Source organism: Neophocaena asiaeorientalis, unplaced genomic scaffold (genome assembly GCF_003031525.2).
Source record: "Neophocaena asiaeorientalis asiaeorientalis breed wild unplaced genomic scaffold, Neophocaena_asiaeorientalis_V1.1 scaffold44, whole genome shotgun sequence".
NCBI lineage: Eukaryota > Metazoa > Chordata > Mammalia > Artiodactyla > Phocoenidae > Neophocaena > Neophocaena asiaeorientalis.
Window position 1 is genome coordinate 927,354 of NW_020173678.1, and position 13,614 is coordinate 940,967.

The window sequence follows — 13,614 nt, forward strand, 5'->3', positions numbered from 1 at the left end:
ATGTCTTTTCATCGTCGTCATCCTAAAAACCAGAGCTTTACACGTGCTTCTGGAAGGGCGCCCCCTGTGGCGCGTTCCCAGGGCCGGGGGTGTCATTGCTCCTTCCCGCACTTGGCTGTGCTTCTGCCCTGAGAGCGGATTTCCTTGAAGGAGGGCAAGTCCTTGTTTTTACAGACATTGGGATACCCGCCTTGCAGGGTGTTAATGAATCATCCTGGCGCTGGGACTTGAGGCCCGGAAGCTGGCCGTGCTAAGACCATCCGTGGTCCTGGGCTCTCATCCTTGGGCCTTTGCTGCCAGGTCAGAGCCCCAAATAGGGGTCCTGCTCCCAGGAGAGAGCCGCTGAGCTGAGGCTGGGAGGTTTGGACGCACCAAGCACTGACCTTGCCCACGTGGCATCCTCTGTCTGTAGGACGGGGGCTACACAGACAGCTCGAGGCTCTAAGAACTTTGAGGCCTGACCCGGACGAGGCACAGTTCTCCCGCTGCCCGGGGCAGGGCGGCCCGGCCGAGGGGTCGGGAGGAGGGAGGGACCTGAGGGGAAGCCTGCATCCCTGTGCTCCCGGCCCGCAGCATCCTGGCTCTGGGTGCGCCTGCCCCGTCGTGTTGACTTTGGGCGCTGTTCCGTTGCGGTGGGTGTCTGAGCGTGTTGCCCTTGAGCACAGCCTCTGCCCCCTGCCGCCCCGGGTCCTCGCGGAGTGCGCCCTCCACGCCCGCGAGTCCTTTGCGTTGACTTACTGGTCCTGTGTGATGCCTGGTGCACCTGAGAAGTGGCTGTGTCCTCGGCTGCGGGGCTGGAGCGGTGGGGTTTCCGTGCCAGATACTCCAATAAAGTCTGTCTTTGTGAGGCGGAGCTGGTGAGGAAGGTTCTTTTGTGCTGAATTTCGTGAGCAGAGGATCTGGGAAGGTCCCTACGCTCTGGAACCCAGCACAGCGCCCCCTGGAGCCTTGATGCCCAGGATGGGCGTGGGCCCCAGAGCTGAGGCACCAAGTGTCAGGTGAGGCATCCCTTCCGCCGGCCCTCGCGGCGGCCCCGGGGCAGGGTGTGAGGCTGGGCAGATGCCCATGGGTAGGCTGGCCCCACTGTGCCCTCTGCCCTCCCTGGGCTCCAGGGACTGCGGCTTTGGGGGCCGGGGCGCTCCATTCTGGGGTGGGCTCCGAGGGGACACAGCCCAGGGTCTCTGGAAAAGTGTGAGCATCCCAATCTCAGACCTGAACCTCTTCCACCAAACTGAGTCGTGGATCACGGCCCAGATTTTGTGGATTCTGTGTTTTAGACCATTATAAGGAGTGAGGCCCAGGGAAACCGTGACCAGTGTCCCCAGGGTGCATGCCGAGGGGGAAGCTCCCCGTCAAAGGGAGCAACCAAGTCCAGCGAGCAGGACGGGGCGGCAGGAGGAGACGGGCCCCTGGAGGGTCCTGTGGGGGCTGGGGACCCAGTGTCCAGCGTGGGAGACGCGGCCAGGCAGCACTAACCTCCTGCTCCCAGGCAGGACCTGGGCAGACATCTGGGGGCTGTTAGCCCCCCAGCCGCAGGGCAGAATGGGATTATGAATTGGGCAAGGGGTCGGGGGCTTCAGGATTTCAGCAGCGAGCCTCCCAAGGCAGAGCGATGGGAGGCCACCTCTGAGTCTGAACCATCCACATGCAGAGAGGTGGGGAGGAAGCAGGGCCCTTAGAGGGTCCCCACTTCCCAGCGGGGGGGAGCGGGGAGCCGGCAGTGGGACCGGAGGGGGCACCGCTCAGCCAGTTGCCTTTCCTTTTCTGCAGCCCGCCCTGGCTGCCGCCCCGAGTGCGCAGATGGATTCACCTCCCAACAAGCGAAAATTAAACAGGTCACCTTTTCACCATTGGCTGACCGTGTCTCTTGGAACCCTAACTTAGCAGGTGAGTTAGCCCAGGAAGGGGCTGTGTCTCAGCTCCCAGCGGCTCAGAGGTGATGGTGCTTGGTTGCCCAGCCCTCGCTGGGGACTCATTGATCGGCACGAGTCTGGCCACTTCTGGCTGCCCAGTCGCAGCTCTGGTCTCTGCATGCCTGTCCTTTTTGAGACCTGCCTCCCTGAGGGGCCTGGAGCTGGATGGGGTCCAGGACACTGTCTGGGGCTCTTGGCCGTTCAGGAGAGCCACGGCAGACCTCTAGACCCACCGGTGTGTCAGCAAGTCCCAGATCCCACCCCTGAATTCCCGACTCTTAAATCCAGCTGCCCGGTGACATTTCCACTTTGATGCCTCGTAGGCGTCCCAGCTACGCTCCCTCCGGACTCTGTTGCCAGCCCCAGACCTGCCCCACCCACTAGCGCAGTCCCTCAGGCTCCACATCTGCGCTTCTGTGTTCTCTCACACCCAGCTCACTGCTCTCCCTTCTTGGTCCTGCCTTCCACATAGATACAGAGTCTGAGCGCTTTCTCCTACCTGCCCTGGTCCCAGCCCCCATCACCCCTCCCTTGGGTTATTACCATGCACCCCCTGCCACGCTCCACACCATCCCCCCAACTCTCTAGTCTCAACTCAATGGCCAGGGTGATTCTGTTGAACAAAGCAGACCACCTGCCACTGTTTTACCGGGAACCTACCCAGGGCTCCATCCCTTACAGAGCAAAACCCAGAGTCCCTACAGCCATCCTTACAGTGGCCTCGCGAGGACCTCCTGACCTGTGCCCTGACCGCTCTGCCTTCGTGGCTGGCCACTCTCCCTGCTCCCCAGCTCCAGGCTCCAGGCCTCCGGGCTGTTGCAGGAACATATCAGGCGTGGTCCTGCCCCAGGGCCTTTGCGAGGGCTGCTCTTCTGGCCTAGAAAGTTCTTTCCCCAGATATCTGTAGGGCTTGCTCCTCACGGCCTCCAGGGCCACTCAGGTTCAGTCAGTGAGATTTTCTCTGACCTCCTGTGTGTACATACACGTACATATATATGTGTATATGCATACACACAAAAGCGTACGGGCAGACGCAGAAGTAATTCCTTCACGAGGACACGAAACAATGTCCCGTGAAGGGACCTGTTGATATGTCCACGCTACGTCTGTAAGCTCTGCCTGAAAGAGCACATTTCACGTAAAAGGTGCTCAATGCAACGTGTGAAGAAGAAAGCACTTACTGATCTCCTACTGTGGGCCAGAGGCTGTTCTAAATTTTTTACGTGAACGAATTGATTTAACCATCATAACAGACACTGTGATTACCATCCCCGAGTTAAAGGAGAATTTAATTTGCTCAAGATTTCTCCTTTATTTATCATTATCCTGTGTTAATTATTTATTGTTATCATTTATTATTTATCATTATGCTTTCGTTCATTTAGTCCTCACAACAGTGACGGGGCGGTCATCCTCTCCACTGTACAGACGGGGAAGCGAGCCGAGGGGCTTTAACTCGGGAAGGTCGCAGGGCTCGTAAAGCACAGGGCCGTGAATTCGGGCACTTGAAACATAGCGGCTGTGCTGTGCCTTTAACCCCACCTGCACACCCAGGGTGCTCTGCGGCAGGAATGGCCTGACCTCAGGCTTAGTGGCCCGTGTTGCTTCGGGTCCCAGGGCTGCCGCCACCTCCGTCCTCTTGCTTCACCCGCTCCCGACGGCCATGGGTGGACAGGCCTATTCTTAGCCTCACCCCCTCCCCCGGTCTGTGTGTCCACACCTGGGTCCCCGCTCAGAGAGGCTCGCCCGAGGGTTACACCAGCCCAATCGTCAAGGGAGACGCTGAGGCTGATTTGACGTTTCCAGTCCCCTCCCATTCAGGGGTTTCTATCTGCGGCCCCTGGGGGTGACTTAAAGGACTCTCCCTTTCCATTGCTGTCCTATCCCGGCCGTACCTGATGCAGAAAATCTCTTAACCAAGTCCCCACGTAGTTGCCTTTCCACGGAGGCTCCTGAGGTCCACTCTCGGCCACAGGCCTGGAGAAGCTAGTTCTTGGAGCTGGGGCACCCACGCTGGACCCCGACGGCTGCCGAGCCCTCTTGGCCGAGGGTGGGGGGAAGGGGGTTTCTGCTCTCCTGTTGCACCGAGAGAATCAGCCAGGCCTCTTCCCAGCTGCAGGATTGCGCCAGTCGGAAAGGGAAGCCTATGAGTGTATTCTGGAATTTCTGGGACAAGAACAGGTGGTAAGGAAATTCTCTGGAGCTTTTTGAGAGCTGCGGAGGAAAGTAGGAAAAAACGAGGGCTCACGCTTCCTTGGGTTTTGGATATTAGCCCTGGCTTGGAAGCTGCCTGACTTGGAAGCTGCCTGACTTGGCCTCTTAGGCGGCCAGGCCAGCGGACAGGTGCCGGGCAAAAGTGTCTGCCTCGTGGGCCCCAGTCCCCGGACGCCTACGGAGGGGCCGGGCCACGGTGAACGCCAGGGCGGGGCCTGCGCCCGGCGTGGGGCAGGGTCTGGGGGCGGGCGGCAGCGGGGCCGCAGGCAGAGGTTTGAGTGTCCCTCCATCCTAGTTCGACGTCGACACGCTGAAGTTCCTGAGCCGGGGCTGGCGTCCCTCTCTGAGGGGAATTCTCCTTTCCTCCTGGCCCTTCCAGACATTAATCCTTGAAGAATCCATGGAGGCCTTGGTCAGCACCGTGCGTCCGCAAGCCATGCTCTGCATCGCGGCCCTGAGGTTCCCCAGGCTGTTCCCTCCCCCGAGCCACAGGGTCTCTGCTGCGGGAGCACTGGGGCTGTGAGGAGGGCAAGGCTTGGGGACCTGAGCTCTGGGCTGTGGGTGGCAGGGCCCATGACCACCACCTGGCCTCCCAGCCTCCTGGGGTGGGATGCCCCCAGCTTTCACTGTTAGAAAGCTGTTAGGACATCAGTGTGGGGAAGGCTCCCCAAGAAGCCAGGGCCCCCTTCCCTGGCAGGGAAGCGTGTGGGGCTCAGGTCCCACTGTTTCCTGTGCCTCAGGGAGAGGGCAGAGCAGTCTCCCCCGGGGCCCTCGACACTAACCTGTCCTCCAAAGCCCTCCTGTGGCTCCTCCCCTCCCCTCCAGCCAGGTGAACCTGCCGCTCCACCTGTCCCAGAAGCTGGACCTGGCCAAGGCCGGCCTCTCCAGCATCATCCCCCTGCCGCCCATCACGCCCAGTCTGGACCGCAAGGACAGTGCTAGTCTCTACATCCAGGTACCCACCTTGGCCCATCTGCCGGGGCTGATCTGCCCCCGAGGAGCCCACCCACCCACCATCCTCTTCTCTCCAGGCCTCCCTCCCCGTCTCCCCGGGCTGCCCACCCTCCCCATCTCCCCGGGGTTGGTTCCTGCTCGCATGCAGCCCACGTCCTCCTCTCACGAGGGCTACGTTTCTCTAGTTCCATGACAGCCCCAGTCTCAGGAGGAGACAGTCTGGCGATAAACCCACAGATTCTATGGAATTACTGGCCAATATAGACTTGGCCAGATCTTCCCGAGAATTTTCAGTTTTAAAGCTGGAAGTTTCCTTGATCGAAAACGTTAGAGAACGAATCTCTGATGGTGAGGGCCCCGTGGGGCTGTATTTGTTGGCAAGAACTGCCCAGTGCCCACTGCTGCTCTCTGGCCTGCCAGTGGAGCAGGTCCGGGCTTCAGTGAGGTCAAGAAAGACCAGCGCTTGGGAAGCTGGGAGTGTGGAGGCAGAGCTGGCCGGGCTTCCCTTCCCCGTGGGGAGGGGTCTGAGGGGGATGGGGTGCCCCAGGGAGCTGTCCATCCTCTGACACCCCACGTCCCCCACTTGCCAGACCATCCAGACCTTAGATGATGTGTTACAGGCTCTTGTACTGGAGCGTCGTCCTGCAGAGCTTCCTGGAGGTGAGTGTCCACAGCAGTCAGGGAAATTGAAGTCCTGTGTTAAACCTGGTGTGTTGGGGGGAGCAAAGGAACATTAGGACGGTCTGGGGGCCGCTCCAGCCAAAGGCCATCGGTCCTCAAACCTCCACAGTTGTGACTGTCACCCGGAGACAGGTTCCTGTGTCTCCTCCCTCTGTCTTCATAGAGTCTCCCAAATATTCTCAGTTATGATAAATTGTCACCTGTAGGGGTGAGTGTGAATTTGAGAAATAGCCCAGAGTCACTTGAAGCCAACTTTCATGAGCAAGACGGGAATTAATTACGATAATATAATTTTGGATATAATATTAGGTGTGACTAAAGATAAGGAGACAAGATTGCCCAGATATCTAATTTTTTAAATTAATTAATTAATTAATTAGGGCTGCACTGGGTCTCTGTTGCAGCACCCGAGCTTCTCTAGTTGCGGCACGTGGACTCAGCAGTTGCGGTGCGCGGGTTTAGTGGCGGCATGTGGGATCTAGTTTCCCGACCAGGGATCGAGCCTGGGCCCCCTGCATTGGGAGCGTGGAGTCTTACCCACTGGACCACCAGGGAAGTCCCTGCCCATATATCTTACTAAAGAACTTTGATGAGGGCCGTATCTGGAGAGGAACTGTGTCTACGTTGGGACATCGTTCTTTTGGAATGTATCATTTCTTGTATTTTTTTCATGTTTAATGATGTTTATTGTTTTCTTTCTAATTTTACAAGCAAAGCATGTTCATTGCAGAAAACTAGAAATACATGAACTCTGTTGCCAGCTGAGGCCTCCCTCCTGTCGTTTCTTTGGCCTACCTGCTGCAGCAGGAGGCTCCTGTGTGTGTTTAAGGGGGTCGGGGATGTGGACTCAGGACTAAGAAGGGAGGGACTTCCCTGGTGGCGCAGTGGTTAAGAATCCACCTGCAAAGGCAGGGGACACGGGTTCGAGCCCTGGTCCGGGAAGATCCCACATGCCGCGGAGCAATGAAGCCCTTGCACACAACTACTAAACCTGCACTCTAGAGCCCGTGAGCCACAACTACTGAGCCCACGCGCCACAACTACTGAGCCCGCGCGCCTAGAGCCCGTGCTCCGCGACAAGAGAAGCCGCCGCAATAAGCCCGCGCGCCGCAACAAAGAGTGGTCCCTGCTCACTAAAAAGACTAGGAAGGGAGGGGGCGGTGCTCCCACGTGTGTGGATGGGGTCTCCTCGCTCTCCTTCCAGATCATCCTGCCTTGCTTGGTACGGTCGGAGAAAGTGCACGAACAGTCCCGGGCCTTGGGGGCCATTTCCCGGCTGCTGAGGCTTACCTGCAATTTCCCTGAGCTGTCGGTGAGTGCCTGGGGCGGCGGAAGGCTGACCCCTGCCTCTGTGCACATGGGACACCCAACTGGGGCTCTGCAGGGGGCCCTGGAGGGTGACCAGAGCGCCTTTTTCTCCCCCCCACCCCGCGCCTGTAAGTTCCAATCGGGTACACGCATCTCAGCCCTGGTGGGGGACCTCGGCCTAGAGAGCCGGGCTGGGTCCACAGCTCCCGTTGGCTACCGTGTCCCAGGGGTCTGGCCGCTCCACTCCCCTGGGTGCTGACTTGGAAGGTCTCCTTTACCAGTACAGTGCGGAGCTGGTGGGTGGGCACCCACAGCAGATGTCGAGCGATATGTGTGGGGAGGGGATGGTGGCCCCCGGGGGTGGGGGGGGAGGAGCCCCCTGTGGACGGCTGGGCGCACCCAGTGTCCTCTTCCTGCCGCACATGGCAGAGTTCTCGATGAGCGGGCAGCTCATGGGCACCCTAGGCCTCTTCTGCATGAACCCCAACCAGGAGATCAGCATGGGGGCCTTAGAGGCCCGCACTACCTGTTCAAAATCCTCGTGCTTCATAGAAGTAAGTGTTATGAGCCTGGATTGCCTCGTGGCCGTGGCCGTGGGACCCTCTGGTTCGTAGGAGTGACAAGGACAACCGTGGAGACCCCATGTGGTGCTGGGGGCATCAAAGGGCCTGCCTCTCTCACAGCTGCAATGCTGTAAATGTGCTTTATCTAGATGAACCCCAAGTGCAGTGCTGAGGCAATGCCCTCTTTTCAGAGGTTCCAGGAGAGTCTTGGGAGAACAGCGAGCTAGGCTTGCAGCCACCTATGAGATCAACTTGAATCCTCAGTGTTTCTCAGCTGTCCCACTGCCACCGTGAGGTGTGAAGCTGGGAAAAGGAGGCTCCTTTCTCACGGAACAAACTTGGGCGTCCCTGATCTAGGCTTTCTCTGCCCCAGGAAAACCAAAGATACAGACCACCACACACACTTACAGAGGTGCCACAGGAATTAGCAAGTCTCCCCCAAAAGGAGTTTCAGGAACTTGACGTTTTGTGATTGAATAGGGTGTATTTCCTGGTTGCCTAGCAGCGGGTAGAGGGGGGAATGTGGTACAGAAGCAGCAGCTGCTAGAGGACCAGGCATCTCACCGTCACACTCCCCCTCCACCCACTGGCCTGGCACTAGGGACCAGGGAACCCTCCTTGTTCTGTTGGGCAAACGTCATCCCACCTATAAACCCTCTTGATCTCTGACGTTTGCAGGGGAGAGGGCAGGGCATGTTCCTTTTTCCCTGTTAAGGCCCTGCCCCGAACTGTTGGTTTTGGGTCGGAGGTATGAAACACAAGACAGAGGACATCCTGAAGGATCTGCTGAAGCATTTCCGAGCGGAACGGTTTGCCAACATACAGGATCTCACAGTGGTAACCCTCGGCCTCCACCGAGTATGGGATGCCCAGATGGGGAGCCTCGGCAGGGGAGGAAGAGGCCTGGGGCGCAGAGGGGTAATCCCCAGTGCGGGGACGGGCCCCCAAAGTTCACGGAATGCTGAGGGGAACGCAGCGGGGGCGGGGCTGAAGGAGGCTCCCTCCCGTCTCTGACCTTGGAGGGCAGCACTTAGAGGCTTGGGGTGACCCGACGCCTCCACCGGGCTTTTCTACAGCCCCGGCTCCCCGGCCGGCCCCCGGCACACAGTGGAAAGCTGTGGGTGTGACACTTCCTTTCCCAGGAGCGCCCCCATGGTTCCCGGCCCCAGGCATCACTGGCCTTCTCTCCAAGCCGCTCTCTGCCCTTTGCCACTGACCAGAGACGGGCTCCCAGGGCGGGGAGGCCCCCATTGGAGGTAGCACGGCGTCCAGAACAGAGAGGGCCCGGAACCGGTCCGTGTTCTGCAGTGGATGGCCTGGCTCTGAGCCCGGGAGCCTGGGCGTGTGAACCGCAGCTGAGAAGTGCTGACATCGGCTTGCACACCCCGGCTCCTTTGCCCGGCAAGGCTCTGACGGGCGCGTGAGGATGCGCTGAACCGGCAGCTGAGCTGGGACGTTATCTTTGTGGAGGGGGTGGGGAGGGTCCCTCCCAGGGAACTCAGCTTGGACGTTTCTGGCAGAGCCGACCCTGATGAGAGGAGTGATCACCCACTTGGAGGATCTAGACTTCAGGGGAATCTCTTCTCTGAGAGACTGTTTTGGGCGCTGGGTGGGTCTCCGTACAGCAACATAGCAACTGGGAAAATCATTACCACCCTGATTTTTCAACTTCTCATTGGTAGGAGAAAGGGTGCAGGTACAGCCAAAGGACGGCCTGGCTTTCCTCCCACCCTGGGTCCCTCGGAGTTCACTGAGTCCCGCGCCCGCAGGGCTGACCTCACCGCCGTCCGTCTCCTCTCTCCATGCCCCTCGGGGTCTCCTCCTTGCCCTGCCCTGTAACACCTTGCACTGAGCCTCCCCGTCTCTCCAGATTGCCCGGTCCGCCCTCTGCCTTACGGCCACCTTGATGGGCTGGTCAAAGCTCAAAGCGATATTTGCCGAGAAAGACGTCTGGAGCGTCCTCAGAGCCCTGGTAAGTCGCGGCTCCCACAGCGCCTGCTCCTGGGCAGGGAGGCCGGGGCACCCAGCCGTGTGGGTCTTTTTCCTGCGGCTTCCGGGTTTGCAGTGGTGCGGTGATGAGATGCCCACTGGCCGTCCACTCTGCGCCCAGCACCTACGTGTGGCTCCTGCCCCACCCCGCTCCCGTTGCTTCCTGTCTGAGTTGGGGAACTGGGCACACAAGTGGATCATTCTGGAATAGTCAAGTAAAGGCTGAAAGAGAGGAATGTACTTCGTAATGCAAGGTGGGGGCGCACTCAGCCCAGTCTGGGGGTTGAAGGAAGGCTTCCTGCAGAGCTGTCCTCTGGGGGCAGTGGGGAGTGGAGGGCGAGGTAACACTGCGGCAAAGGGCTGGGCTCAGGAGTGCAGGTGAGGTGCTGCCCTACAGGGGGTGTGGAGCAGCAGGGCAGGGCTCTCACTCTGTCCCTGGGGCCTGGGCCACCTCATCTGATAGGACTTGATAATGGGAAATGAGGGCGGGAGAGCCCAGCGTGTGGGGAGCTACAAGTGGCTTGGAACCATTAAAGCAGGAGCAGAAAACTCAAATGCCTCCGGGCCACACAGGTAACATCAAGCAGAGAAGCAGGCCAGGTGGGTCTGGAGGGCTGAGGGTCGCGGTGCAGCTCCGGCCCTGCTTCTCGGCCTCGTTAGAGCACGCGTTCGACAACAGCCCCTTACTATCCTGAAGTGAAATGTGTGGGTAATATCACCGCCTCTACAGACTCCCAAAGTAAAGAGATATGAAACCCTAGCTCCAGAGGAGAAATGAAAGTACTTTTTCATAGAATGTAACATAACATGACGTGATAACATGGCAGGATGTGGCCGTGATATAAGCGTGGCCGTGCCCGGCCCAGCGCCTCTAGGAGACGTGATGTGGGGCCTCCTGCCCGTGGGTGGACCAGCTACAAACGCAGGTCGTGTGTTGGGGACGCAAATAGTGACCCAACGAGTGTTGCCGCTGGGGATGTGACTTCCAAAGTGATGGACGATTTTTGGCGAGGTTCTGAAAATGTGAAGTACAGTCTTGCTTTGATCTATATTGTAGCTGCGTCCCTAGAAAATCCAGTGTGTATCTGAACCATAAAAAGTACTCTGTGTTTCTTTAAAAGACAGAGTCAAGTTCTGGGCACAGACGATTAGAAATAAGGTTTTGATTGCACAGGTATCAGTAGGACATGAGGAACCGTGTCCTTCCCCTCATCCTCTCAACAGTTCCATCCAACCCTCTGGGGACGGCACAGTCCCCAGCTGAGAAGGCTGAGACCCCCTGATTGCATCTATGAGAAAACGTGGGCTCAAGGTCGCTACATCTTCCACTTCGCTATAGGAAGTGGAAATCCTGATTTTAGGTGCAATTTCCCACGTTTATATTGGCAACTAATTTAGAATGTTTGAAACACTGTGCAGAGCAGACGGAAACATCTGCGGGCTGGCTTGGCTCATGGGTGCCGGGGTGCCGTCCTGGTACCGGACCACAGAGCAGGAAGCAGGAGGCTGGGTCGTACGGTTTGGTGGAGGTTGGGACACAAGAGCAGGACTTGACGCTGTAGGAATCGGGGAGCCATCGAAGCACTAAGCATGGGGGTCACGTGGTCGAATGGCCGCGCATTTTTGACAGACCGCCTGGCGGCAGGTCGGAGGATAAGTTCCCGGGACAGGACTGGGTCTGGGCCGGGGGCCAGGGAGAGGTGATGGGGTCATGGAGACGGAGACGTGGGGGGTTAGCCAGACCTGGAGGCTGATTTGATGTGGAGCGTGCAGGTAAGGGTGGACTCCCGGGCTCCTAACACAGGAGAGTGCTGGCGTCGGAGGCTGAGGGGAGAATCCAGGGGTAGGACCAGGTGTGGAGGGGACGCCAGTGGCTCGACTCGTACACGTGGAGTCAGTAAGGCTTGTGGGGTCCGTCCCACTGGACGTCAGACACGGGTCACTGACGCAGGGAGAGCGGGCTGGGCCGTGGGCAGGGACGTGCACTTGAATGGCAGGTGGAAGCTGCAGCCCTGAGCCTGGACTCGCACAGCGGGACAGGCACGTAGTCAGCATCGGGATTCCAGGACCCAGCGAGAGTCTAGGAAAGAGAATCCGGCAGAGGAGTGGAAGAGGGACGAGAAGAGAGGAGCGTCACGGTCACCCAAGAGGAGAAGCTTCGGGAAATGATGGTGACCGTAGCATGAGTGTAGGAAGAAAGACGCTGGGGGGGCCCATTGGGTTTGGACCACAGGGGATGCTGGGACCTTTGCAGGCGCAGGGTCAGTGGGGGGCACGGTGGAGAGAGGGGCCCAGGGAGCAGGAACCCAAGGGTTCTTGGGGCGGCTTCCAAAGATGCGGATGAGTAGTGGGCCAGCTCAGCTTCACCACACCTCCAACCAGTGCGGTCCTGCCTTTGTCGGTTTGGGATGTAGGGTTTCCAGTTAGGGTTTTTATTGGAAGAAAAGGTTCTACTGCCAAAAAAATCTGAAAAACCACGGATGTAGCCTCGACGCAGAGTGAAAAAGAGTGTCGGGTGTAGCCAGGAAGGAAAAGCAGGGGACGGGGTCGGGGCTGGTGGTCTTTGCAAAGGGAAGACGCGTCATCCTCGGAACCTTCAAGGGAGGAGCACGGATAAACACAGAGGTGGGTGCCTTCCCAGGCGTGGAAGGAAGGTAGTAAAACACTTAAGTGCACACGGCACCGCGGGGCCCTGTTTAAACAGTGGTGTAGACACCATGGGTTCTCCTGCCGCCTGAGGCAGGTGACCTGGAGACTGAAGATTTTAAGCCGAGATGTAAATAAACGATATAGAAGCCATAGGATTGGAGGGGAAAATGTGTGAGCCAGAGATTGGGGTGATTCTGTGTGAGTTTCATGCGTCCTCCAGGGAACGTGGTTGCCGGGGCTCCATCCGTCCGGGAAGCCTTCACAGAGTAGATAAATCCTTAGGAGCTGGGCGGGAGGAGATGCAGGTTAGAATGTTGTCACGGATGTTACACCGAGAGGGTGACTCCAGCGTACTCTCAAGACTGTCGGGGGCGGGGCCACAGAACCAGCTGTGGGCACCTCGCCCGCGCCGGCAACTCTTCCTACAGCTGAAACGGGAGGAAAGCAAAGCCCTGTGGTTCCTGAAGCAGACTGTGATGGTTTTTAAGAGCCCGCAGGTCCACATCTGCCAGGCAGCCGTGCGGTTTGCAGGTATGGTGGGCCTTCCCTCTTCCTGGAGCCACCGTGTCCCTGTCCTGGGGTCCTTCAAACAGCCCGAGGAGCTGGGACAGCGGGCAGATAGAGCCTGGGGTCGTGACCTTGGAGGGCGGAGGACTGTCTGCCCCTGACCCCCACCCCCCGTAGGAAGCTCCTGCCCAGGCTATAAGCCACGTACTGGTGGTGGCTGGGCAGGGAGGCTCAGACACTGGAGGGGTCAGCTCGATCACCCGAGGAGAAGCATCTGCGAGGCAGAGGCTACCCTCCCCCTCCCCAGCGCCATCTGCTTGGGACCCTTCAGAGAAGCAGGGACGAGGTCACTTTGACTTCAGGGGGAGAGTCAGGACCCGAGGCCAGTCGTGGGAGGGCCAGACAAACAGAAGGCGGGAATGGTGGCGGCTTGGGGCAGAGGCAACGAGCAGGTGCAGCCGGGGCCCCACTGGTCCTCTGGGCCCCCCGCAGGCCAGATCATCCAGACCCTGAGCGAGGAGGAGGCCGGGGAGGCGGAGGAACCCTACGCAGGTGAGTGCAACCCCACGGCACAGCGCCCATGGCTGTCAGATGTGGCGCCGGGCTTGGTGGGGAAGGCTCAGAAATGAGGAAAATGGGCAGACGGGCTCACAAAAGTCACCACTGGGGAGGAGTGAGGAAGGAGCTTGTCTCCCAGGCATTAGCTTCGGGGCTCTGGTTGGGGCCCCCCCATCCCCCAAGTCACTCACCGCCCCTCACCCCGCTGAGCTCCAGCCGTTCATTGGCCCGGACGGTTCCTAGACCTCTTTGCAGGAGGGACCCTGGCCTCTTCTCAC